General features: G+C 38.9%; 1 long non-coding RNA gene across 1 annotated transcript; it reads left to right on the forward strand.

The window, feature by feature from the left end:
* Nucleotides 1-24,952: 24,952 nt before the first annotated feature.
* On the forward strand, nt 24,953-25,927 carry LOC141788256 (uncharacterized). The gene is made up of 3 exons (XR_012598121.1): nt 24,953-25,031; nt 25,114-25,187; nt 25,265-25,927. It is a non-coding gene; the product is annotated as an uncharacterized LOC141788256 (long non-coding RNA).
* Nucleotides 25,928-26,479: the final 552 nt, after the last annotated feature.

Raw genomic sequence — 26,479 nt, forward strand, 5'->3', positions numbered from 1 at the left:
CAGCCGTCCCCCAGCGAAGCTGTCTGTGTCTCTAGTGTCATCCCAGCCCATGACCGGCGGAGAGAAAGTCCTCAAAAAGGACAGTTCTCTGTGTTTCAGCGAGCCGTCATCATGTCTGGCTCAGCGTTTGGGAGGAAGTGCATGAGGGAGGATGAAAGGCATGTCAAGGTGCCAGGTTTCTGGAGGAACATCAATCTCCCAATTAGGCCTGAAATAACCCGGCCTGACCTGACACTTCCTGTCAGTCCGGGCATGAAAGAGAGGGAGAGGGAGGGAAAGAAAGAAAGGGGTTGAAGAGAGGAAGGCAGAGGGAAAGTGTGAGAGTGTGTAAATAAAACCCTGTGCATATATAGAAGTAAATACTCTGTGAGTGAGATGGAAAAAGTGTCCTGAAATTACCCACAAATGTTTATCCTTCTCACATGCAGAGTGTCTCAGGTGTTGAAGTTCAGCAGTTATTTGATGTTCAGACATTTGCAATAATTTAAAATTTCTAAGAATTTTCATCAGCTTATGCCAAAGTATTGTGAAGTTGCTGTTTAAACATGTCTCCAATGGCTTGAAGTGTTGGGATGAGATGACTCCATAAATAGTATAATACTTAGCTGTGCTCTCACAATGGCTCACCTGAGTTTATGTTCACCTATGTTCACCTCATTCCTGAAAATTTTAAGACATTTTCCAGAGAGTAAGTTTAAACTTATAACGGATTATTACAATGGGCAGTGTCCATATACTCAAACACAAAATACATCATTCAGTAACCCTCTAGTCCAGGACAGTGGTGACATTTTTTCACAGTGTATTATATGTGCCAGTTATCATGTTGTGCCTAAACTGTATCACACACACACACACACACACACACACACACACACACACACACACACACACAAACACACACACACACACACACACACACACACACACACACACACACACACACACACACACACACACACACGCACACGCACACATGCACACACGCCTAATAACTGGCATCATAAACACTGCTGGTCAATGGCCTAAGCAGTATTTCAAGGTAATCCAGCAGTTTATTGGCTTAAGCTGAATGACCAGTACACCCATAAATTGATTAAGGCATAAAAGTGCAGGCTTTTAAGTAGGTACACCCTTCCCAGATTTGTGCTTTTAGCACAGACTGTACATTGATTGGCTTATGCTTTGCATGGGTTCTTGCCTTTTTGTGTCCCGCAAGACTAATAATTCAGTTTACTGAAGTAGAAATGTATTTTACATGAGCTGGTGTTTAGTATTACAAAGACTCCTGGTGGGGAGAGCCAGTAACAGGAAGGTCCAGCCTCCTCCGCAGTGACCAGTGCTACTCCACAAGCACCCGACATATCTGACTAATGACATTTTTTCTCTGATGTGGTAGTGACGATATAAAAGGTGACACAATACAAACAGTTTGATATTTTTGTGACATATGTGGATCATGGTGCTTGTGTCTGCTTGAATGCACGAGTCTTTCTGAACAATTTCACTCTTAAAACAATTTAAATCAGTTTGCCAAAGTAGGGGCAAACTCCTGTCATTTTCTAGTATTAAATACATGCAACAATCCCTGTAAATTAATTAATTTAAAAAAACTGGGATAAAGGGATTTGTCCGAATCAAAATATAAAGTTTGAAAAGCCGTTAATGAAAAGCGTACAGACACTTTCTAGATAAAGAATATGCTCAAGATTTTTCAGCAGCCCCTGTCCTGTCTACCTCTGCTCCTCCTTAATGGATTCATTCATGAGGCTGCAGCTTAATCTTGGTCAAACCACCACAGAGTACATTCGAAACTGTTGTTTGAGCAGGATGTTTTAATTTTTTTCTACTTTCAATTTGCATCATTTCTAAAATATTTCTCTTGAGGAAGTGGTTTATGCCATTGCAGCAAGTTGAACAAGCCCCAAATACAAAATACTCCTGCCATCACAACATAACACAACAATGACAAAGAGGTTGTATTGTCAATGCACCTAAATCAAAGATAGGCAGGCAGATTTTGCAGGATAGCATGATAGATGGAAAAGTGGCCTGACCCAAAGCTTAGGCCCAGATGGTCTGGACTTAACCCCCAGACCTTGTTGAAATGATCATGTGCAGCTCATTTGGTAAAATATAAATCTCTACAGTAATTTACTGAGGAAATCCAAACTTAAAACAAAATATACGTTTTTGAGTTCTTTGATCTTGGGATGTTAATCACAAACATTTTTTTCTGTTGAGAGCTATAAATCATTTCTTGATTCATCTCACTCAGTCATAAAAATCTGTGGCCTGACCAACACTAAATTTAGTCAAATCTGTGTCAAGCAAAATGTCAGAGAGGTAAGCTGGTTCGACCAAGATCACAGGTTACAGTTTGTTCTTATTTTAAACCAGAAGCCCCCATTCCCTTGCATTTCAAATGCATGGATTTTGTTTCAGGGCAGGTTTTCACAAGCTCAGAGTAAGAGTGAGATCGAGAGTTTCCACCTATTACGTTAACACTGCTGATCTGCGCAGGATAAACAGGAATTGCAAACCAGATTAGAGGCACATTCCCTTCTCAGATGCCCACTCTGCACTGCTAGGATCCCCAGTTAGGCCAGCGGGGCAAGATGGATGATCAATGGCTTCTCTGAAAATCATTTGTTTAATCTGATTTGTAGGGATTTTCTCTCCTTCAGCAGCGGAAACGCTGGACGGCTAGGAGAGAGAAACTGTGGAGGGAGTCTGCTGTGAAACATTGGTTCAATATGGACATTATTCTGAAACCTGACACCACAGGAAATAGATATTGATCATGATGACCATTTACTCACTCTGTGGCAGCGTGGGGGGCAAAGTAAGACCTACCCTGAAGAGTCCTCGTTGAGTAGAGATGGTTTCATGGCTTTTTTGGTTGGTTGCTGACAAGCGAGTTGTTTGTCTTGAGTGGATGAGTGAAGAAGACCAAATCTCAACTAAAAGCAGATTTTACTCTTGTTCACATGCTATATATTGCATTTTGGCCAAATTAGAATGAGTGCTACTGTGGGAGGCAATTTAGAAAATGTCCCTTCTTCTTCATCCTCCTCTTCTTCGCTTACTTTTACTCCTCCTTCTTACCATCAGCATGGGATGCCACATCCTCCTTTTCTCCCAGCTATTTACGCATCTCCTCTCCTCTCTTCTGGTTTCTACATTATTTATATCCCAGAATCTGTTTGCCCAGACCCTAAAGCCTGGGCTTTCAGCTTCTGTTAGCGTCTGCATTTTTCTTTCTTTATTAGGCCCCTGAACCTACCTGTGATGCTGAAAAATTCATTGAAGAGACCAAATGCACCAGCTAGTCATGCATGTTAAGTGCTGATAACCTCATAGAACAGTCCAGCTTGACATGGTACCTGTAAAACTGATTTTTGGGCTATTTCTTCATAATCTTCCACCCCTGCCTTCATAAATTGTTTTAGTTTTTTTTTTTCTAACAATTTAGCTGACAGAGAAAAAATGGATGAATTTGCAAACTTGCATTATCAAGATGCAATTTTCATCATCATACATATATAATGCCCCCAAAACACAGTGGCTTTGGTGAATACCAGGACAAACCCGCATGCAGGCAAAAACACACACACATGCAAGCACACACACTGATGTCATTCTGCAGGAAAGCAAATGCATTATTAATTGGAAAATGTATATATTTCTTTTTCTTCCACCAGTCTCATCGAGGGAATTCCTCAGCATTGATCTGGACTGCAGACAAACAGGATGTCCAGGATGAAGATATGATGAAGAAGAGAAGAAACTCAAGAGGCTGTCTCACAGTTAGTGCTGCTAAACCTTTTGATTTACGCCGTCTTAATTGGGGTTGATGTGTGAGGGGAGTTTTTGCACGCGCGCCCCTGTTTGTGTGTGTGTGTGTGTGTGTGTGTGTGTGTGTGTGTGTGTGTGTGTGTGTGTGTGTGTGTGTGTGTGTGTGTGTGTGTGTGTGTGTGTGTATGTGTGTGTGTGTGTGACTGACAGAAAGTATGAGTCTGATACTGACAGAGTAAATCAATACAATATGATAAATGAGAAATAGTGTTTTTGTGCCGTTTGGGTTGTTCTTTAGGCTCGTGTCTCCTCCTGAAAACTGAGCTTTCAGGCGGCATGCATTTTTACATCATGTGTTGTAGAATATTTGGTTCCTGGAAAATGGTACCAGAACAAATGTGGCCAGGGGTTTCCCTGGATTTCACTGCAATTAATCTTGGAGGTTTTAGGATAACATAGAAGAAAAAGAACACATGAAGGAAATGACAAACACGAATGCAGTTCCTCACACGGGATGAGGATATTTTTGGATTGTCAGTATAGTATTGTAAATTTGGATATGCAGACATCAGTGAAACCTTTTTTTTTCTTCTTCTTCTTCTTCTTCTTCTTCTTCTTCTTCTTCTTCTTCTTCTTCTTCTTCTTCTTTTTTTAACCGCATATGTCTTTACAGCTTGTTGACAAAAAGGATCTAAAATAGATAAAACACTATTTTTATCTCTTGGATAACTGCATCACCAGTAAACATTTTGAACTTGAAGAAAACAGTCTCTATGTGCTTTTCTGATGCAAAACTGGAAAGTTTTAACAGGGAAAATAGTCAGAAAAAAATAAATTGAAAATAGGCACTTCAGGGGTACATACAGTTGTAAAATCGAACACCATAATACCCTGTTGAGTAGGTCAGTTTTCTGAATAAATGGTTCTTAAATGTGGAACACACCGACAGCCCAAATAAATTTAACACACGATTTAAATTTCAAGCGTACATGAAGCAAAATTAAAGGTATGAGCATTTTTTACACATTTTTTTGATAATCTTTAATCATTTGTTGTAACTTTATATACTCTTTTTTTCTTTTTCTTTTTTTTTTTTAAATCACAGTCATTGCTGTATGTCCCTATCCAATAAGCCAGGAAATTAAAGGAAGAAAAAATGAAATTTGTATAATGACTATTTGATGGAAAATGTTGTTTCTATTATATTCTGAGAGAAAATAAAAGCTCACTAAATAAACACTCAGTTTTTGCACAGTTAATCTGAAGGAAATGGGCAGAAATCAATCAAATAACTTTGGTAACGGTTGCATGGCATAAAGCAAACACTATATTGTTTTATTTCCCATTCTTTCAAGTTTATTCTTAAGAGCCATTTTGACTTCTTACTCAGTTTTATTGCACAGATGTGTAAAGTACTTGTTTCTGATTGGTCACTAAGAGCTAAAGTGCATTAAAACAGCTTGATATTTTCCAGCAGAGTGCTGTTTTTTATAAATACATGAATAATTTAGCCTGGCTGTGGATGTGGCTTTAACTAGACTCAAACAAGACCAAGTGCATGGTGTGGGAAGGCTCATTTGATAAAGTTAGAAAACCAAGAAAAGCAACTAAAACAGTGCAGAAATGCAGGAAGGGACAAAGAAACGAAGGCTGTGGGCTACTACAGAGAAATCTATAAAAATTGTGAAGATGTTGCATGAAATGTCAAAAGAAAGTGTAATGGACTCTAATACTGCATCAAAACAAGCAGTTTCTCATCTCATCATCGTTAGTGTAAATAATAAGTAAGTCATAAAGATAACAAAACAAAACAAAAACAAAAACACACAAAAAAAATTTAACCAACGAAAATATGTTCAAAATAAGCTTTAAAGAGGGCAAAATAAATAACATACATATTTCTGTCAATCCAGAATTCACTGGAGCTCTGTCACAAGATTCATCACACATAATAATGAAATTTTAGGCTGTTTTTTTATTATTATTATTATTTTTTACATGCAGTAGCCAAAATAATGAGAAAGGGGGGAAAAGGAATATCCAGTTTGCTTTGTAGGCCTAGGTTTTCTCAACCTGATAGTATAACCACTTTTTAGACTACCACCTTTCAGTGAAACTAGAGACACTCTGTTACTTCTTTAGCCTTTAACTGTTTGGTGTAGCTAATTAGAGCGCAGTATGATAACATCTTTAAACTGTATACCAGATTGAGTCTTACAGTGTCATGAAACATATATAAGCCAACACCCAAGCTGCCACACAACACAGCCCTCACACACAGCCTGCTGAGACATTTTATCCTGAGCAGGGTGAGAGATGAGGGTGAGGTAGTGGAGTGTGGGGGAGTCGAGCTGACTCCCACAGGAGACAGTGACGCCTAAACAAATTCGATAACCTAACCTTGTTACCCCTGAGTCTCATGGCACTAGCCTCCATATTACACCCCCCTCCTTTCAAAACAATAGCTTAAGCAGACAGGCAGGACAGGTTGTGCATATTATGCAGACTGATGTGCACACATGTTCACACACAGAAAACCACAAGTGCACACGCACATGCACAGCGGGTTTAATGAATGAGTGGTTGTGAATGGACGGCTGTGTGCACTTAGCGCCGGGTGCAGCCGGAGAATGATGAATTGACAGCAGCATGGCGAGGAGGCTGCAAGGCCCTGGATAAGAGGGGAGGAGAGGAGTGCAGAGGGAAGAAGACCAGGAGAGAGGAGAGGACAGAAGGGAAGATGGTTAAGAGAGGATTCAGAAGAGAGGAGCCAGTTAAAGGAAAGAATTTAGAGGAGAGGAGAGAGGGAGGTCTCCGCGGGGAAGGTGATGAAGCATGCAGCTCAGGTTTCCTGTCTCTGATGTAAGGCCAGCCTGGATCGATGGCTCCGCTGGGGCCCGGCCAGCACACTCCAACCTGCCCGCTTTCCACAACTCTTGCTCTCAAACTCTCTTTGTCTCCATCATTATCTCTTTTTCTCTCTCCCTTGCTGTTGTCATTCGTCATTCTCTACACCACTCTCTTTCTGGCCCCAGTCACAACAAAGACTGTGCCACTTTTTTGACCTTCTTTATTCAGGTGACATGCTAACCTTCAAAATCAAGTGCAGGATGAGGTCACATCTTTAGTTTGGGTACACCGTAAAAAGTGATTTTGCACATTTGTTCTAACATATTATTTGAAGTCAGTATGAAGATTACCAAAGTTGTTGTAACACATAATGCATGAAAGAAATGCATGTCAACTTCACAATAAAGGTATTTGAGTGGGAATAAAACATGCCTACATCATCACATTTCTGTTGTGTTTGAATACAGCTCTGTAAAAAATTACACTGTAAAATAACAGTAAATTACTGCAAACCTGCTGACAGTACATTACAGATGTATGACACGAAAAAAAGATTATTTATTTATTTTTTGGTGAAACGTTTTGCAACTGTGAGTGAGGGAGAAACGCAGTGGACTCTGCTGTACATTGATATGTCACACAATGGGACTTGAAAAAGTCTAATTCCACCTATTTGCTTGAAAGTTGGATAGAAAAGATCATAACGTATTTCTAGCTGCCTCTTAGTGCATTTCACACATTAAACAACCAGTACTTTCAGTAAGCTCCCAGTTAGCCCCTAGCTTATTAGCTACCATGAGCTGCTCACAGCCACATTTCCACAACACAAAACACCAACAAGAGACTCTGCACTTAAAATCAACTGTGTTGCTCACCCATTGACGAGTCCTCAAAAGCTGATGAATCCAGCTGAATCCTAGCCATCACGCTTTCCTCGCCATTGAAAGAAAAAAAGGTCATGCTTTGTACAGATGCACCCAAACCTTTATCTTGACATTTCATCTATTTGATTAGATAAATTAATTTGAATTGAATTAATCAATGTTATACTTCTTTATTAAGATGATAACAATCAAGGAAGAAAAGCATTCTGGGATATATTGCTAGCCTGACAGTCTGGCAGCGCCCCTTCTTTTTTAGCAGTTTCAAATCCAATGGCTTCTTCTTCTTCTTCTTCTTTTTTGACAACAAAATAAAACATTAACACTATTTCAGTTTTTATGTGAAGTCAACTGTTTGCTCGCAGGATTTCAAACCCCACACTGCAAAAGCAGATGAAACTACACAGAAACAGCACACATTGATTTTGCTGAAAAAAGGAAATCCCTACAAAGTAAGACAGTTCAAATCCTTTTTATGACCCAGAACAGGCTGCATTTCTACACAGGGGCAGCTACCATTTCAGATATTATGTTATTCACCAATAAATGAACCATAATCTCTCATGTCAAAATCCGAAGTCCATTTTTACATACGTGTTTAAGATTTCTCGTCACATTAATCATCAGTTTCAACAGCTTATATATTTATTTATTTGTCTTTAGGTCTCAGAACGATGGACATTAAATACTTTTTTAGATTTATATTTGAATGAAAGAACAAGCAATCATTTGGTAGCACCTCTTGCTCCACTGAACTGGTTCTTTCTAGTTTTTTTTTTTTTTTTTTTTTTACTGCAGACTCTGGTGTAACACTAGAGGCTGGGGGTTTTGGCAGACAGGATCTACAGGGTTAAAATATAACAGGCAACACTTGGGCTGCCTATGACTGACTGCCATTTGTATTGAGACAAATGACTTTTTAATAGCCTTCAGGGATAGATGCTAATCTAAGGAGGCTGGTCTAGCTCCTTCTCTTAGTGTGGGCTAAGAGACCAGATTGGGTGGCAGACAGGCCACCAAAGTAGGTTTTCAAAATGCCACCCTAACAGTATCCAGGCCCAACAAAGAGTAGAAGAAACACGTAGAACAAGGAATGTTTACCCTCCTCTTGTTATTCATTGTCGTAAGGTCATAAAGTGAATTGCAGCAGATACCATAAACCATATGTTACTCAGAACACATAAGCAGAAAATGTCTCAAACTAGAATGAAATTAGATTTGAAAAAAAAGAGATTAATCCAGATTAATAATCAAGTTTGGTAGAGTTTAGTAAAGTACACACTTTATACTGTGACTTATTTAGTGCTGGTGTTGTTTAATGTGGCAGAAAAGTTTTTTGCGTAACTGAACCCAGCCTCTGTATACAACAGCAGGAGTTACAGAAGAACCAAACAAAACATTCATTTTAATGTTAATTTTCTCTTTACAGCTACAACACTCACAGAGTTGAAGGATCTGTCCCCCTGTCCTCATCAAGTCCTGTTGTGTCCTGTCAGCAGACATGAGACGGGGGGAGCTATTGTTAGGTAGTCGAAGTCAGGAGTTGTCATGGAAAAACTCTAGTCTCATCTGTCAGCAGGCGGATAAGTATTTCAAAACTGAACACACACTGCTCAGACAGCTCGCCTCCAAAACACAACATGCTTTGTCTATAATACAGTTTAAAAGGCTGTAAGCTGAAAGCCACAAACAATGAAACAAAGCACCTACATGCCGAATATTAACCTTAATATCCACAGACAAGACAGACACGTTTTACTACCCAGAGTGTGCCCCAGTGAAATGTATTCACAGGTGAGAAAATGAGTCAGTACAGTTATTTATTGCCTTCTCCACATTGTTTTATTTATAGATTTTTACTGCATCTTAAATTTGAGTTGAATGAGACACGATCGACTTTATCAGTGGCAACTTACTGGCCTGTAAAATGAAAAAACACTTAAAACGTGAGGTAATGGACGCCAATGCATGAAAAAAGTCTGAAATACTGAATTAAAGTGTGAAAATGAGAACAAGAGGAAAGCATGGTTATGAATTATACAGTGATAGAAGTTTCTGGGATATTTTCATTGTGTTTTTAAAACTTTGTTAATTTTTTTTTTTTAAATATAGCTTTTATTTGGACATAACTGGTCAAGATTTTGTTTATTGTTCTAAACAATGGGATTTTCTTTTTTTTAATACAATTGAAAATCATTAATTTCTTAAAAAAAATATTCTTTTCTTTTATTTTTGGCAGGTATTTTTATTATTATTATTATTTTTTATCTGTTATGGGTTTTAGTTTGTTTTAATTTTTTTTTTATTTTGTTTTAATTTCCTGATTTAGTTTGCTTCAAAGCATGTAAGTCACTCTGGGCTGTGTGCTTGTACGCATGGCAGGTGCCCTATAAATAAAACTCAACTGTAATGATTTAGACAAATTTAAAAGGGAAATTGAAAAAATAAAGCTGGATTTAACCTAATTAACCCCCCACTTTGAAGCTGCAACACATGTACGACAAGCTGTCTTCTGTGAAATAAAAGATTAATGTCTTCTAATTCGTGATTTTTCTATTAATTAATCTTAGTTCCATTAATCTGACGAAACAAATTCCCCCAAACATCAGGTGAAACTGGAAGAGGTGATGAGCTTGTGTAGGTAAATGCTTCTGTGTTATTTCAGATTTTTTTTTTTTTTTGACATGTGTATATAGTGGATAAAGTGAAAAATTAAAAAAACAAAAAACATTTCAATTGTAGCCTAAAATCAACAGAAGGTTGCTGAGCCACAATCCCCATAGTCACCACAAACCTTGTTTCTTCAGATGTGGGGTTAGGATGTGAGGTCTAATCCTGCAGCAGAGACATTATGAACCTTGGCAGACCGCGGCACAGTGAGACAGCCTATCTCTTACCCTGTGTGTGCACGAAGAGCTTCTCATTATACCCTGATCTGAACCTATCTGACATTCAGCGTAACCATAACAGACACGTCTTTGCTGATAGCACATGAGCAGTCAGAGCTCATCTAGCAGAGAGATACACTCCCTCCTTCTTGTGGTCTGACTTTGCTTCCACATAAACAGCACCCTCTCTGCTGGCCAGCACTGGCCCCATAAATATTTCACCACAAAAAACCAAGATGCCAAGATTCCTTGGATGAGACTCTAGCAAATAATTCATACCATCTGCTGTCAAACAAGTCCTGGATGTCAGGGAACAGCATGGTTTAGTATCTGCAAGAAGAGGTACAGGGAGGACAGGAATACAGGGAGATATTGTGTAGGCCTAATATGTGTTTGAACACGCGGTGCTAGCATAGATACAACTCCAAGACTGGAGGCGGTTTACCAAAGCCAAGAAGCTGTATGAAGGGTTTCACAGACAGTGTGTGGACTTCTCACCTTAAGCAGCAGGTTTCTTGGCAATCTGTGGACGGACCTCAGAGAGAGCCCGTGTCATGAAGTTAACAGAAGAGGGGTCTATGAAGCAGAATGAGCTGATCAGAGAGAGAGAAGGTGACGACTACGCTGGCACTACCTCTTACAGCCACACGGTGAATTGAAGGCCATCCAAGAGCTGTGGACTAATGTGAAGAAGAAGCTAACACTGCACTTATTTTGAGACTTCTGCTCAGTATGGCTGCTGACATAAGATGTATTTATTGACCAGGGTGTGCTTCTCCACCCTCTCCTCTTTCTTTCTATTCCTGTTTTTTCCTCTTTCTGTTTTGTGTTCTTATACAAAAACAGAGTATCTGCCCCCATTGAAAAGTAAAACCATTTTCCTGAACTGTCACTCTCAGGGTGGAACGTTCAAGCGCTGAAAAACAATAATAATAAAAAAGAGAATCTAAGACATTTATATTATTTCTATACTTAACAGTTTTTTATCACACAAAGAAAATGGATAGTGAACGCTAGACAGACACTGAGCCACACTTAAAGATACAGTGAGGAGTTTTCATGTTGTGTTGTTTACGTGACCCCTTTGGACAGACATGGTGGTGTTTTTTTGGGAATGAAGAATGCATGTCTCTTTAGCCTCGTCACCCACTGTCATAAAAATGTGGCTTTTGCCGAAGCTATCGTTTGTTGGAGAAGGAATGAACACAGAGCAGAGCTTCTTTTAGCAATGTAAGATCAACTGTAACAAAACAAGTTGGCTTACAAAATGTGACAAGAAATATCAGTCTTGCATTACCTATCACAACCATGGTGTAGACATACACATTTAAAGTATTGAGTCCTATAAGAATGGTGAGGCAATCACACACATTTATGTCTTTTTACTAATTCTGCTCTCGTATCAGCCTTAATTACAAAGCTAAAGAAAAATGTCTGAACAAACCTCCACCCACTTACCAAGTCCTCTCTGACTGCCAAGTTTTACCAACAGAATTCCGAACACACTCTCTCCTGAGTGCTGAATACCAACAATATACATTTAAAGTTAATTCAAAGAAATTATCATACATGTCTCTGATAATCTCAATCAAACCCAGCACAGGATTGACACTTTCTGTTGTCAAACCTAATATGAACCAGCTAAGGTGTTCAAAAAAAAAAATAAATAAAAAATAAATAAATCATAATAATAATAATAATAATACAAAATAAATAAATAGATAAATAAAAACAAGACAAAACAAAACTGGTTCAGAACCTGAAAAGTTGTTTCACGGCCGGAATCAAAAAAAGTTGGTTCCAGCTTGTAAATTGTGATCATTAGTGGGTGTGTCATATATAATCAGGGACAACATTTAACTTTTACAATGAAGTCCCTTCATACTTCTGAGAGTTACTTCATGTTGATAGAATTTTATTTATTTATTCAGTTAAGTTGTTTTATTTGTGTCTTTGCTTACATTTCATACCAAAAAAGATGTGATACTTTTTTGGTCTAAAGCATTAATTTGATGCCTGCTTTTATTTTCTGTTGTAATTAAGAAAAAAATCACTGTTGGGTTGTTTACTTTTGCCTGAGCAACTCAATCACGCTCAGCCACTTTCATTCCGCTTGAACTGGTGTGAACTGGCGCTGGTTTGCTCGCAAGCACCAAGGTTTTGATAATCCAGAATGAAACCAATTCCAGTGCGAAAGCCCTCTGTACTTATTATAGGTCACAAAGAGCCATCAGTTCAAGATATTGTATGAGACTAAATAAGGATAGTATTTTTTAAAAATCAGATAAATCTGTTTTGTAGCTTCTTTAGGGTAAAATATAATGTCACATTTCAAGTTTCCGTGTTACCTCAAAAACGTCCCTTTATAAAAAAAAAAAAAAAAAAGGTAAGAGAAGAAAATTTAAAAAAATGCTGTTAAAGTGATGAAACCTGGCTGAATTTTTAAATGTATTTATTTGTATACCTGGAACAGCAGCACAACATTATAACACTTCTCAAATCAAACTGTTGATTTACTTTTCCGTTTCAGTTTCAACTTTCCATGTATTGATTGATTTCTGCCAATGTACTACCAAGAAAAAGTGATTTATATTGAGCTTTGACATAGAAAAGATGAAACTTGTTATTTTTCATGTTCCTCTCATACCAAGACAGAGCTTCCATACAAGGGAAATAACACCCATCATTCACTTTGTGATATCTGGAAGTGTTTAAAAAAAAAAGAAAGAAAATCATCAGTTACACGGCTCTCATGCTTTTAAATCACTGAACAGGAATATTTTCTTTGTAAAACACGACACCCTAAGTTGTTATTTATACACACTCTCAGTCAATATGTACAATATAATGTGGTGTTTTCCTAGCTTTTAAAAGCTCTACAGTATGAACTCAAACCATTAACATCTCATGGTTGCATCATGAACCTCCAGTCTCGGGCTCTCAGGCCCTGCAACCTTCATCATATTTTCAGGAAGGTATTTATGTTTCGTGAGCTCAGGCTGAGATATTCACACTTGCGGTGGCTTCAGTGAAGCATGCAGGTGTGTTAAAGGCTGTTTGTACAGAGCTGCTGTGTGTCTGCGAGCGACTCTCTGGTGGGCCAGCAGGGAGCTCCAGCAGGTCTCAGCACATTATGCCTGACTGATCTATCTCATCTCACCGAGGAGGATACTGGTGCAACTGTTCAGTCCACAGGGGGCCTCTCACGGGCATTACGCATGCATGCACATGTAAGTTTGGGGCACTTGTGGACTTGTTTATCGCTGACCTAAATCCATCTCTTTACCTGAGAAGAAAAAACCCTAAACTGAAGGGGTTCTACAAACAGAGCAGGTTTTTGAAGGAGTAATACGATAGAGTTACGACAAGTAGCCCTGGACCGAGACATTTGTAGCATGCTCTCCATCCACGCAACAGAAGGGATGCGGTGCAGAGTTTTGGCACCATTAAGAAGAAACATCCAGGTTGAAATGTGCTCTAGTTAGCCAGCGCAACCATTTAATAGACAAAGACACACACACACACACACACACACACACACACACACACACACACACACACACACACACACACACACACACGCACACACACACACACGCACACACACACACACACACGCACACACACACACACACACACTCACACACACTCCGGTCTCAGTGAGGCTTGGTGTGGCGGCTCTGCCAGGCAGAAACATCCTGGTCACTAATGTGTTTCAGCCAGTCAAGCAGCCAGGAGACAGTGTCCAGTGGAGCAGATAATCACATCATCTGAGGAGACCCATGATGCCTTTAATGCTGCTGCTGCTGATGAAGATAACACTGATGCTGCTCCCACCCTCTGACCAGTAAAACACTGAGTATGTGTGTGCACCACGTCCCTGTCTACGTATATTATACTGGTTTTAAGTTTCAAGAAAAAGCAGTGTAATAAAACTTAATGTTATGTTCTATATAACTATAAATGTGAGTTTGTCTTTGTAGTAAAAGAGTGCACCTGTGTGTGCGCGAGTGGTAGTTTCACAGATGAATGCATGCCTTTATGAAAGGCCTTATTAGGGAATGTTTTTTTCTCGTAATAAAAGCGCTTTTATGGAGCTGAGTAATCAATTTGCAGAGCAGGAGTGATGATCTAAGCATCACTTACCAGAGATGGATGTTTGGCTGTTTGTATGTCTGATGAAAATCAATACCCTGATGGTGGATCAGTGGCTGCAGGTACTGTCTCATTGTTAATGGGAACACTCACGGGCTTACGTATTGAAAAATAATCAAAGATGTTACATTTACAAAAGAAAAAAAAACTTTAATAACTCTTAAAATAATACTGAGATGACTTTACGAATTAAGTAATGAAGTGAAATCTTTGTGAGATAAATGTGGTGCAGCCTGCGATGATCCAGCTTTGCCATGAAGGCAAATGTTTTCATGCAGCAACTAATTTTGTCTAAATTTAACTAATATCACCAGTGATAACATGTATGTTTTGTGTAGTTAACAGGATCGCTCAGTGGATCAACTGCTCTTCAGACCGCGGCTTTTTTTTTTCTTTTTTGACAGCTTGTCATGTAGTGCGTCTCACCAAAAAAGTTGATAGTTGTGATGAATTTTGATTGATCAATCACAGAGTGTGTTATACATCCAAGGTTATTGTTTTGGATTTGCCATTATAGTTTAGTTTTAGTTAGTTTTGGCATTTTTTTTCCCATTACAGTTTAGTTTAGTTTAGTTTTAGAGCGGGCATTTTAGTTTTTATTTAGTTTTGATTTTTGCAACAAGGTTTAGTTTAGTTTAGTTTAGTTTAGTTTAGTTTAGTTTAGTTTAGTTTAGTTTTGGTTTAGTTTAGTTTTGGTTTAGTTTCAGTTTTTTCATACCTTATTAACTCGGTGCAGGATTCAAAAAGGTCAGAGTAAATATTTTTTAATACTGTTTAGTCCATCATAGTGCTCACTGCTCAGTCAATGCTGAAATTGAACTGTTGGGAAAAATAACATAAACTTAATATAAATATAATATATTATATTTGATATATTAATACAAAACATATAAACATAAATCATATAAAAATAATATAAACATAACTTATATAAAACAATATAATATGAGCTTTGATAATTAGAAACTTGGACTCTGTAACAATAAAGTCAGACTCACATGTAATTAAACTATTACAGATGCTCTGATTCATTGCTCCACTACGTTATGTCGCAGCACAGGGCACAGCCAGTCAGTGCAGTAAACAAGCATGTCCCAGTACGTCACTTTGATGATGCCGACAACTGCCTGACAACTGCCTGACAACTGACAACTGCCTAAAACTGTCGTAAAATTGGTTGGGAAAATGTGTCGAATTAATTTAAATCCTTAAGGCTATTAATATTGTCAGAATCGATAACTAAGGACATTTTGTCTATGATTATGGTTACTTTCAGTTAATTTTGTGAACACAAGATACAGTTTTAGTTTACTTGTCATTTTTGTTTTCTTTTCTAGTTTTTATTAGTTTAATTTAACTGCAATGTATTTTAAATTTTAGTTTTTCGTTTTGAATTTCGTTTTAGTTTACTATTATAACCTTAATTACATTGGCCTTTCTTCTGATTAGCAGCACTACATAAACACAATTTTTTTTTCTTCATTACATGGACAGTTTTCAAAGAAAGAGAAAAATGATTTACATAGTCTCTATTATGGTGGGTGTCTTGATGGCTTATGATGGCTTTTCAAAACATATGACAGACTTTGTTTGTGAAATCTCCTAGTTCATCGTTTCTCTCTACATTTCATCTTTTCCTCCTTGTTGGGAGAGAAAGAAGCGATAAAACATTGAGAAACTTTTTTTCATTCTGTTTGGGTTGACCCAAAACTAAAAACCTTCGTAGCATTATTTATTCAAACTTTAAATCTATGTATGAAATATGCTGTGATAGGAGAGCTCATTTTGAAGAACTTTTCTTTTGTTTTGATTTTGATGCTCTCTATGGACAAAGTGACTCCTTTCATCTCTTGAATAGGACGTGTGTAAATAATGTTTGCAACAAAAATCTCGTACTGCTATATTACTGCCATAGATTAAGGATATTTGTCACAGAGAAAATTAGACGAGCTGTTCCGGGGGCTGTAAATAATTTCTCCTGACAAAGACCATGCAGCAGAAGCTCCAGATGTTTATTATGTCCACAAACGTTAAGTCGCCATGCTAATGCTGATTTTGTTGCTCATACATAAAGCTCATTATTAATTTCAGGTTATTACACAATAATCAAAAATTTCCCACAGGGTCTTCAGTCTTTCTACTTTTGGTAAAAGACATAACTTTGCGACAGTTCAGTGGGGCTAACAGTATTCTCCAGAAAGTAATGTACTGTAATATGCAAGATGTCACATTTACAAGTTTTGGCATAAAAGATTAGGGTGAGAACCTGTAGTCTTGTAATGACTTAGAACATATTTAAATGAGTATTTAACAACATTCACTGAACATAAAGTGGTCATGGTGATAAATTAGAAATGTTTATATTTATGAGGAGAGATGGAGAGCCACAAATCAAAACATGCTGATCGTTTATCTGCAGCAGAAGAAAATGGAATGGGTTGGACAATGAATGTCAACGGGCACCTTGTTGATTAAAATGATCCTGCAGACTAGAAGACAGAGGATGAAGACAAAGAGACATAAAGTGCACAGAGGAAGGAGAGACTGAGAGTATAGTAAAAACCAAGAGCAACAAAAACCTGACAGTGAAATATCGTTACGAGAGACAGGACACATCGAGCGGATAAACAGAGGAGTGAGGAAAGTGCATCGCAGAGCTCAGAGGATCAAATCTTGTTAACACCGTGGCATGACCTTGGCCAACAGCTGACACCAGCCATCATCTTTAGGTCACAGTCACCGAGCCACTCTGTTTAATTGGCATTAGCCATGACTGCACAGCCGAGCTGCCGAGAGGACTCACACGGTTTCTGCTGATCACTTGACCATGCAAAACACACTCTGACCAGTCTTTCAAAAAGAAAAAAAGTCTCTGACCCACTGACAGGCTGATCTCAAAGTTAGAATAGAGGAATGGAGGAAATAGAGAAAAGCATTGTAGTGTTATCGTAGGGAGAATGTACATAATTTCATGCTAAATAATCTCATTGAGACAATAATCACATTTTATTTCCACCTTCAGTGCTTATCCTTGTCTCAGTATGCATTATTTTTTCTCTTTTCTCAGTTGGAAAAAAATCAGCCTAATCAAATGTAATGTTTCTAGGTAAAAATGAACCTCAAGCAAGAAAGAACTTTTTTTTTCACCTTTATTCGTAATGACTACAATAATTATCTACCAATGAATAAAATAAAATTTAATGAGTATTAAAAATGACAACAAAGGTTAAAACCATAGACTGTATAAAACATGGATGTGGTCTCGCCGACGTCACCCGTCTGTTTCTGAAATGGAAAATGTAGCACATCGGCTATAGCGGCCATATTGGTAGTGGCAAGGGCTTTGCCTACAGCTGTAGGGCGCCTGTTGGTCACGTGATCCTCAGCTGTGCCTCTTATTGAAGGAGCTCGCGATCTTAATATCCTCTGAACGGCTGACTTAGAGAAAAAAAATTCACCCCTGTACAGTGGATGCCGGTAGTAAAATTAACGACTCAGACAGGACCAGGCTGTAAATTTGTTAAATTCTGCTTTGAAAACAGCTTTTTTTGGTTTGGTGTGTATGTGACTTCCGCTACATCCGGAGCCAGCCTCAAGCTAACACTCGAGAAACAACAGATTTTTGCACTTCCGCATCGTCTCATATTCTTAGACAGGAGGTTGCCGCTTGGTTAAAACTTGTGAATTCGTCCCTTTTCTGCATGCACTCTATTCTGTGTTTACTTTTTTCTTCTTTACTCCTGAGTGCAGTTATTAAAATAAGCTAGTTCCTTTTCTACAGTCATGACAAGCACCTCAAACTCTGCAATAAACAGACGTCAACAGTTGTCTCTGTAGCAGGAAATGACATCACAGTCAGCCATGCCAACTTCTGGAGGTTACTAAAATTCCCACGTCTCTCTTCGTCATTTACGACTGGGACTCTGTGTAATGTTTTACTCTAACACAAACAAAAGGATGTGTCACTGGAGCGCACAGCCAGAGAACAGGCGAGGAAGGAGTTTGTTATTGACGGCCTCTGTGTGAGTCAGGGTGCTGGCTGCTCCTGACCCCTCTGTGTCTCACTTCAGATCAGAGTCTGCGGTTACGCTGCCTGGAAGGACAACTTCTTTGATGAACACAGATTTATGTGGATGTTTTACTTATCGTACCTACAGAGGGGGGGCAAGCAGCAAGGGAGAGTTAGGTCTTTCTCACGGAGTATTTCACAATTTATACCTGGTCAGGAGGCCCGGAGTGCTTCTTTACATTCAAAAGGGGAAGGATCAGATCTACAGAGCCATGAATCCTGCACTGATTTCATTTTTTTTTTATGTTGAGTCATGCATGGATAAAGATATACCCAAAGGTTTTCTCTTTGGAACAATTAGATACTCCCAACAAACTTTCTTGCTTTCCACATGTATTTGCCATGTAGCTAAAAAAAACACAACAACAGGAAAGTAGAGGGTGTCCCTGTAAAATAAAGAGTTGAAGACTCATCCAGAAACTGTCCATAACATAATGCTCATTCTTTCTCAAACAACTTGCCATATTCATAGTAGAACTAAATTTTCATCAACGCTAGCTCTTAAATTTGCTGTGGAGACACTTCCTTCTTCCCCCATTCCTCAATGAGCAGATCTTTGCTTTACAAACATGCTTGGGTTGTGTTACAACTGTTGGTTGTATATGTCTAACCCTTGACCTTGCCGTCGTTCTTCAGTGGAGCCCACTCTGCCGCCTAATCTCTAATGCCTCCAGAGCTCCACTCTAATTCATTACTTCCCCTTCCACTGCCCTGCCAGGGTCACCCAAATGACATGCAGCAAACCGGACCCTGTTATGACCGAGGCCTGCGTTTGATCTCTGGTCCAACTATACGACGTCTGCCTGTTTGTTTGAGGGCAGACATGAGGACATGTCTCACTGTTTGAAATGCAGGTTTACACAGAGTTTTATGGTCAAAGGAAAGTCAAACTGAGAGAAAATTTGAATGTATTGAAGGTTGTTTGATTCACAGTGATATGGAGAAGAGAACAATAGTCTGAGTGAGTTATGGTGTCACTGGGAGGACCTCAGTCTATTAAGGAGCAGCGGGGAGTGTGATTGAGGTGAACTTGAATAAAGATGACAGACTGCAACAGTCCCATTGTGGAGGGTTATACTTGTTTTTCATAGTAAAATCTGGTTCTACTGAACAATAAAAAATGACTTTCATTTCTAGGAATATATTATTTTACAGTGATCCCTCTCCCCTGCATGTTGAAAGAGGTGATGTTATCTGAGGTAAGATAAAGGGTCATATTCAGACTAACTGCAAGGTCAAGTTATGTCTCATTCATTGGTATTTAAAATGATTTGCAAATAGGTTCCCTGCATACATAGTCATTAAACTCAAGTGTCTGGAATAAAAGCAGTAGCCTGTATATTGTAGATACAGCATTTTGTCTTTCTTATATTTATTGGCTGGCACAGACATGACATAATAAGCAATGAGATCAGAACTAATTTGACAATTAATTTTGCAATGAAGAGCAAATGTTCCTGATGTTCTCTTCCAACCAGTGTTAATGCTATTCATGTAATTATGCTTGTAACAGGAGCCTTTTTACTCCTATCAGCGTCTGCTGTTAGAAAATATACAACACAGACAAACGCTCTCAGACATCTGTCTGAAATGGATACTGTTTTACCTCATTTTATTTCACATTTCCTTCCGTGTGCTTGTTCTTCATTAAATAAAACGTGTTTTTTCCAAAGCTCATCTTTCATTGCTCACAGCTCATAGAACAACAAAATTCAGGACTTTGCCTGATTTTGGTAAATGAACCTTTTTTTTTTTTACATTTAGTTTGGGATGAATATTTTGAAATGCTTTCCATACAGTACAGTAAACAGGCACAGTTTTGACATATTTAGATAAACTCTACTGAGTCTGTGAGAAGATGTCAAAGAATCTAGCACAAGAGTAGAAGTTGCTCATCCATCCTTTTATCTACTTATTTCTTAAAAATTGAACAATACTGATGAGAGAAAGTTCCTTTCTGCAGTATGTAAGCACAGCTGTGGTTTGGTTGAATGCACGAGACCAAACTTCAGTATGGAATTTGCCATTAAACTATAAACACCACGGGGGTTATTATTTTCATTATCCAATCACTTATTTGCAGTGGTGTGCACAGGGGAGGAGGAGGGGAGCCCTCCCCCCCAAAGTGCCCTCATGGGAGCCAAAACATGTGCTAAAGTGCCATCTTGGGTGGTTGAAACTAAAACTAAAATAAGTATCTGTCTAGTTTGTCTGTTTGGAGGCTGTATGAGTTCCCTCAAAAACACATGGAAATTTGAGCCCTCTTCCATAGTGAGAATATTCTGTATGTGCCATTTTTTTCTCTCTCCACCCCTGCCCTTCAAAAAGTCTGTCCACACAACTTTTATCAACCAAAACCATACATGTTCTTTAACCGGTAAAGACTGCATGTTACGATAGAGCAGGTTCTTTGTATCAGATGTATTAAACTTCATTCTTTACACTTCTAGTGCAACCACTAAAATATTAGTCTATTGAACAAAAGCTTTCATGATTCAGAGGTGACAGCTTTTAAATTAAAGTTTGATCTATGCAGTGATATTACTAAGCAGTGTTGAATACTTAGTTTGGCTTGGCCAACAGCCCATATCAATGGATATTAACATTCAATGGCAAAAGCAACACCAGGGACAGCATAATCCTACAGGAAGTAATAGAGCAAGATCCTTTCTGGCAATCCAGGCAACAGTAGCAGAGCTGGTGAGTGCATCTTTTTATTTCTAAACACTTCAAAGTGAGTTAGCCAGAAGAAAGCCAGAAGAAAGCCAGAAGTGATGGTAACAGCAAGATTAGAAGTTGTTTCATTCAGTGCATCATTTGAACTCTCCAGAGCCTACAGTCCTTGTTGCAGTGGTCCCTGATTCAGCTTCCAGCCACAGCCGTTTGCTGCATCTCTTCCCCCATTCTCTACTCACCACTTTTTCCATTACTCTTCAAATTTCCAATACATATTGGGCATTGAAAGAAAATAAGGGACATTTTCCTTATCAGTGTACGAAGGTGTTCACTGCAAAGCTCTGTGAAGAGAGAAAGACTGAAGACAGAAATGTCAACACAAATATCCCCAGAATGCAATTCACCTTGTGCATCATTACCTTCCATGGGAGTAATCACTTTAATTTAATGTCATTTATAGCAAATAATGAGTCTGATATTACAATTTTGAAAGTTGAAATGTCGAAACTTTAATGAAGTTTTTAACTAAAATCTTACTGACTTTAATCATTTCATATCAATAAAACAATCTATAGATCAATATCATTGAAAATTATTTACATTTCAACTGGTAGCCCTTGCTTCAAACTGTTAGGATTCTAAAAAGTATACTCACCTGTTCACTACACATCCAACCTTACGTCAGCCACTACGTTTACATGCAGCTTAAGAAAACAGACCACGAGCATAGTCACCATGAGATCGGACTGTTAGGATTCACGTAAACAGCTTAGTAGGACTGAGAACAGACTGAGTATAACTTGATCAACACACGAAGATAATGCAACTGTCATCAGACTGTGGTTGGATTCTGCAGGATTCGGCAGGTCTTGGTATGCATCGGTGTTCAGGGCAAGCAAATGTCACCCAGAAGAAGAAGTAGATGACCTTGATAAATTGGGTCGCTGCGCTTAAACGCAACAAACAAACACCTTGTAATGTAATTTACATGCATAATATGTAAGAACCACAAAGAGCTACAGCTGCAGCGGTCTCGGCCATGGTCGTCAGAATGTTACTTCCTCTTCAGGTGAACTGAGACTATTTCTATTTGCACGTTCTCGGCCAGAAGTCCTTTTCGCTTTTCTGCATGTTTGCACAGACAAGACCAGATCTCCTGCTGTGACTACGATTGAACTATGACCCTAGTTGGACCATGGGATGTAAACACATACAAACGGAATAAACAGTATTATGTTGATCATGAACGTGAGACTCTAAGATAAAGTCAAACAGAACATGACATTGTCTTTATGAGAAAAACTACATTAAGACAGTTAAAGTCTAAAACACAGGCACATGTTCCTTCTGATAAGATACCTTCAAATGAAAGAGAAAAAGATCTTTACACTCCATTTAAAACACTAAAACCATTTACAACCTTTTACCAGACCAGACTTATTTTCAGTTTGATGGGATATGCCCAATAGACGCTTGACTTCCTGTTTCAGGTTTAATAAAAGTCAAGATATGAAACATACATTTATTACAGTCCTCCCAAAGTCAAACAGCTCTGCAATAAAGTTACTGGTAATGCAATGAGCTCAGGTTAATGACAGCAGGTCCCATAATATCAAATAAACTTTCATAGTTTCAATAAAGTTGCCCAGTATTACGTTGCATTGGCTGCCTAGCTTTGCCCCCATTTTGGGAAATCGCATCCTCCGTCACTTCGGATTGATGTAGCTGTTGCTTACTCCGATCGCACGCACAATTTGTTATGTGGTATTTCACTCAGGCTGCTGCCAGGAGCCCTCGCTGTTCCTTCCATAACTCTTACACCAGTGAAAGATTTTTAATTAAAATGAAGACAGCTGGCTGAACCGTGGAGATGTCACAAATAGTTTTCGCTCCCAAAGAAGCCCATCAGGGTCTCGGGGCGTCAGATTGCAGGCAATTCCAGCTTTTTTGAAGAACTTGTTAATCACGTCTCCCTCTTAATTCAATTATCAACAGCTGCAGATTGATGCATCCAGAGATAGCCAGAAACAGAGAATCCAATCGCTTTCCACCGTCTTATGGCTTGTCATCTGTCCCCTTTCTGTATTATATATTGATATGCTGGTGACCCTGTGCATTTACTGTATTGGATTTTTTTATTACTCACCTTTGAGCCTGTGCTAAAGAATAACCACTGACCCCTCAATGTGAACACAAGGGACCTGATCTTATCTGTATGACTACATATACATAACACACACACAGGCTTTTGTATGCGCAACATTAGGTTTGTCTCAACAAAATGGGCTTTGTGTTGTGGGTCAGGGGGTCAGGGGGTACTGAGGGCTGGTTTGATGTAGTTTGGGGGTGGGAGAGGTTTGATCCCAGGGCTGAGCGAGGGAGCTGCAGAGTTGGAAGGTCATGTTCATAAATTGTTCGCAGTACGCTGGAGCTTAATTGAAAAGGCTGGAGAGAGAACGGGACCCCTGATCTGTGGCCCCACAACCCTCCGCTGTGACCCTCAGGTCTTCACTCATTCAGCTGTGCATCTGTCTCTCTGTAAAGAGAAAAGTTAAAAATGGCTTCAGATACATGAAACACTAACAAGTTATGAGCTAATATGAGCTTGTGTGTCTGCCTCTGCATATACATAAGGTGAGTCTGTGCAAGCTTCATGAACCTACAGGTTTATGATTTAATAGAAAGGAAAGAGACAATTTTCAGATAATTAGAATTAAAATAAAGCCTGATCTCATCTAATGTTATATGTTCATCAAATGCAGGGTGAAAAAACTCAGAAATAAAATCAGTTATGAAATTATCATATGGGCCAAAAGTGATGTAAATCTATCCCATTAAATGCATTTATTATGGCTCAACATTTGCTCCTTCATTTCCCGTATTCAGACTGCATTGTGTGTTGTCCTGTAAGAGGTGGGACTTGGATCTGTTAGCACCAGTTTTGAGTTTAGTGTCTTAAAAGGTGACAAACATCTGTAAAACACTGAAAAGTCCAGGGTTTCCTCTTTTATTCCCCATCAAACTGTCCTTATTTTGACAGCAGCAAAAATATTACTAATACATGTCAAACCCTACATCCCCCTGTTTAAATTCAGCAGTATTTGTGTAAATGTGTTTCAGTTAACAATGAATATTTGAAGATGCCACTTGGATAAAACTTATAGAGAGATACAGACTGCTAACTCCGTTAGTTGTGATGCCAAGGTAAAATGTGCGCTTCAAGGGACCAAGCAACTAAAATAATGAAAAATGTCATAAGGTGGAGTTGGCAGCATCTTGGGACAGGGGACCGCTCTAGTGCACTGATCTTGACAGATTTACAAATGGATTGGTTTATTACAAACCTTATTAACGTGGCTACTGATGGACTCAACAATTTTTTTTAAATCGAATTCAATGGTTTTATTTATTTTTAAGTATACAGTAAAATAACTACATCTCTGATGTTTATAACAAACCAAGTCATTTGAAAATCGGTTGGAAATCAAGCAATCTACATGTGACAGGACAGGAGGTACTTTTCCTCCAGGCCACTGCGGGCGCTGTGTGAGGTGTGCCACAGTGACAAGCATGGGTCTGGCTCACCTGAACCTATAAGTACAGGTGTGTTAATTGCCTCTTCTTCTTTTCCTGCTCTCATGCAGTGTGGTGTGTGAGGCTGCTGTCTCTACTGAAAGCCTGTGGATGTGTGATTTTTTTTTATTTCTTGTCCAGGTAATGTGTTTTTATCTGGTTCTGCTTCACTTGTGTGTGCGTTTTGGGGTGCGTCACTTACCCTCTCTACACCTGTTCACAGTGCAGCTGGAGCTGAATTGGCGCTGCTGCAGGATCAGTAAACCTGGTCGGCACTAATTAACGTCTTCCATCCAGGTGAGTGTCTTGCCTGTCTCCCTGCTAAGCGTGTGTGCGCTCTGGGGCTAACGGTGACTCTTAATCACCTGTTTTAGTGCATCTTGAGGCTTGGCTGCTGCTGCGGTTTTGAGGAGCATACTCAGTTGTATTGAAAGGCTTCACCGCTGCCTCTCGACGGCTCATCATTGTATGGAGGCCCAGGCTTGTTGCTATCCATCCTTAAAGCATGCCGGTTGAAGCTTACCCCGACCTCCTAGCTAACATTTTTCAGACAATTTCTTTCTTTAGGTTCGTTTGGGGGTTTAGTTGTATTTTGGGGTATTTTTTGGGCCTTTTATATGATTCATTCTTTTCCCCCCCTTTGGGATAACTGTTGCTTTGAGTGATTGGGTTATTTCTGTATTGCATCAGTTGGGTTGTTGTTTTGTTATTTGCATGTGTGTGTGATTATTTGATTATTGTCGTATTGCTATTATTGACTTTGTTTTTTTCATTGTTTGCATGTGTGTGTTTAATTGATTATTCTTGAACTTCAATTATTGGTTTTGGTTTTCATTATTGGTCGCGTGTGCTAATTTCTGTTGGACTCTTGTTTTTTTGCATTCCATTTAATTGGGTTGTGTTTCTTTCCGGAGCTTAAGTTGAATATTTTTGGGGGGTTAGTTTCCTAATTATTGCTTGGTTTGGGGGATTTTTTTGGCAGTTATGTGTTTTAAGAAGAACATTTCTAAATTTTTGTAACCAAAATAAACCTTGAGTACTCCATTTAAAACCACCGTCTCTGCCAGTGTTATACAGACCTGTAGTGAATTTACTAGTTAGTTCCCAGAGGTGGAGGTCCTCTGGGTGGCATTGCCGACCCTCAACCTAGCCTCTCCTTCACGTCTTACAGTTATTTCGAAGTCCATGCTCCATTGACTTAAATGCTTTGAGTGATCGAGTGGCCCTGTCCCAAGATGGCCGCCATTGTGACAATGTTGCGCCCCATTGATTCACAGCATGCACAAGTCATCTAGTGTTTGTATATATCTATGGAAATACCTAAGCCAGATAACTAGAATTAAAGCTATGTATCATCTGCAGCAGATGAAGTCAACTCTGCGATGTAACTTAACACCAACCTAAACGCTATTGTAACTGTAAGCTAACGCAAACCAGAATTTGTACTTTGCGGTCAGGAAAGCATTCATAAACGTGAAGTGTTGATCAATCACTACCAAAACCATCAAAGCAGCAAAGCAAAAGCAACATTTATTTACAGAGCCCTTTTTCACAAACAACGACAATGCAAAGCTCTTTACAAAGACAAG

Source organism: Halichoeres trimaculatus, unplaced genomic scaffold (genome assembly GCF_033239565.1).
Source record: "Halichoeres trimaculatus isolate MK-OKI-2021-1 unplaced genomic scaffold, fHalTri1.1 fHalTri1_scaffold_3, whole genome shotgun sequence".
Taxonomy (NCBI): Eukaryota; Metazoa; Chordata; class Actinopteri; order Labriformes; family Labridae; genus Halichoeres; species Halichoeres trimaculatus.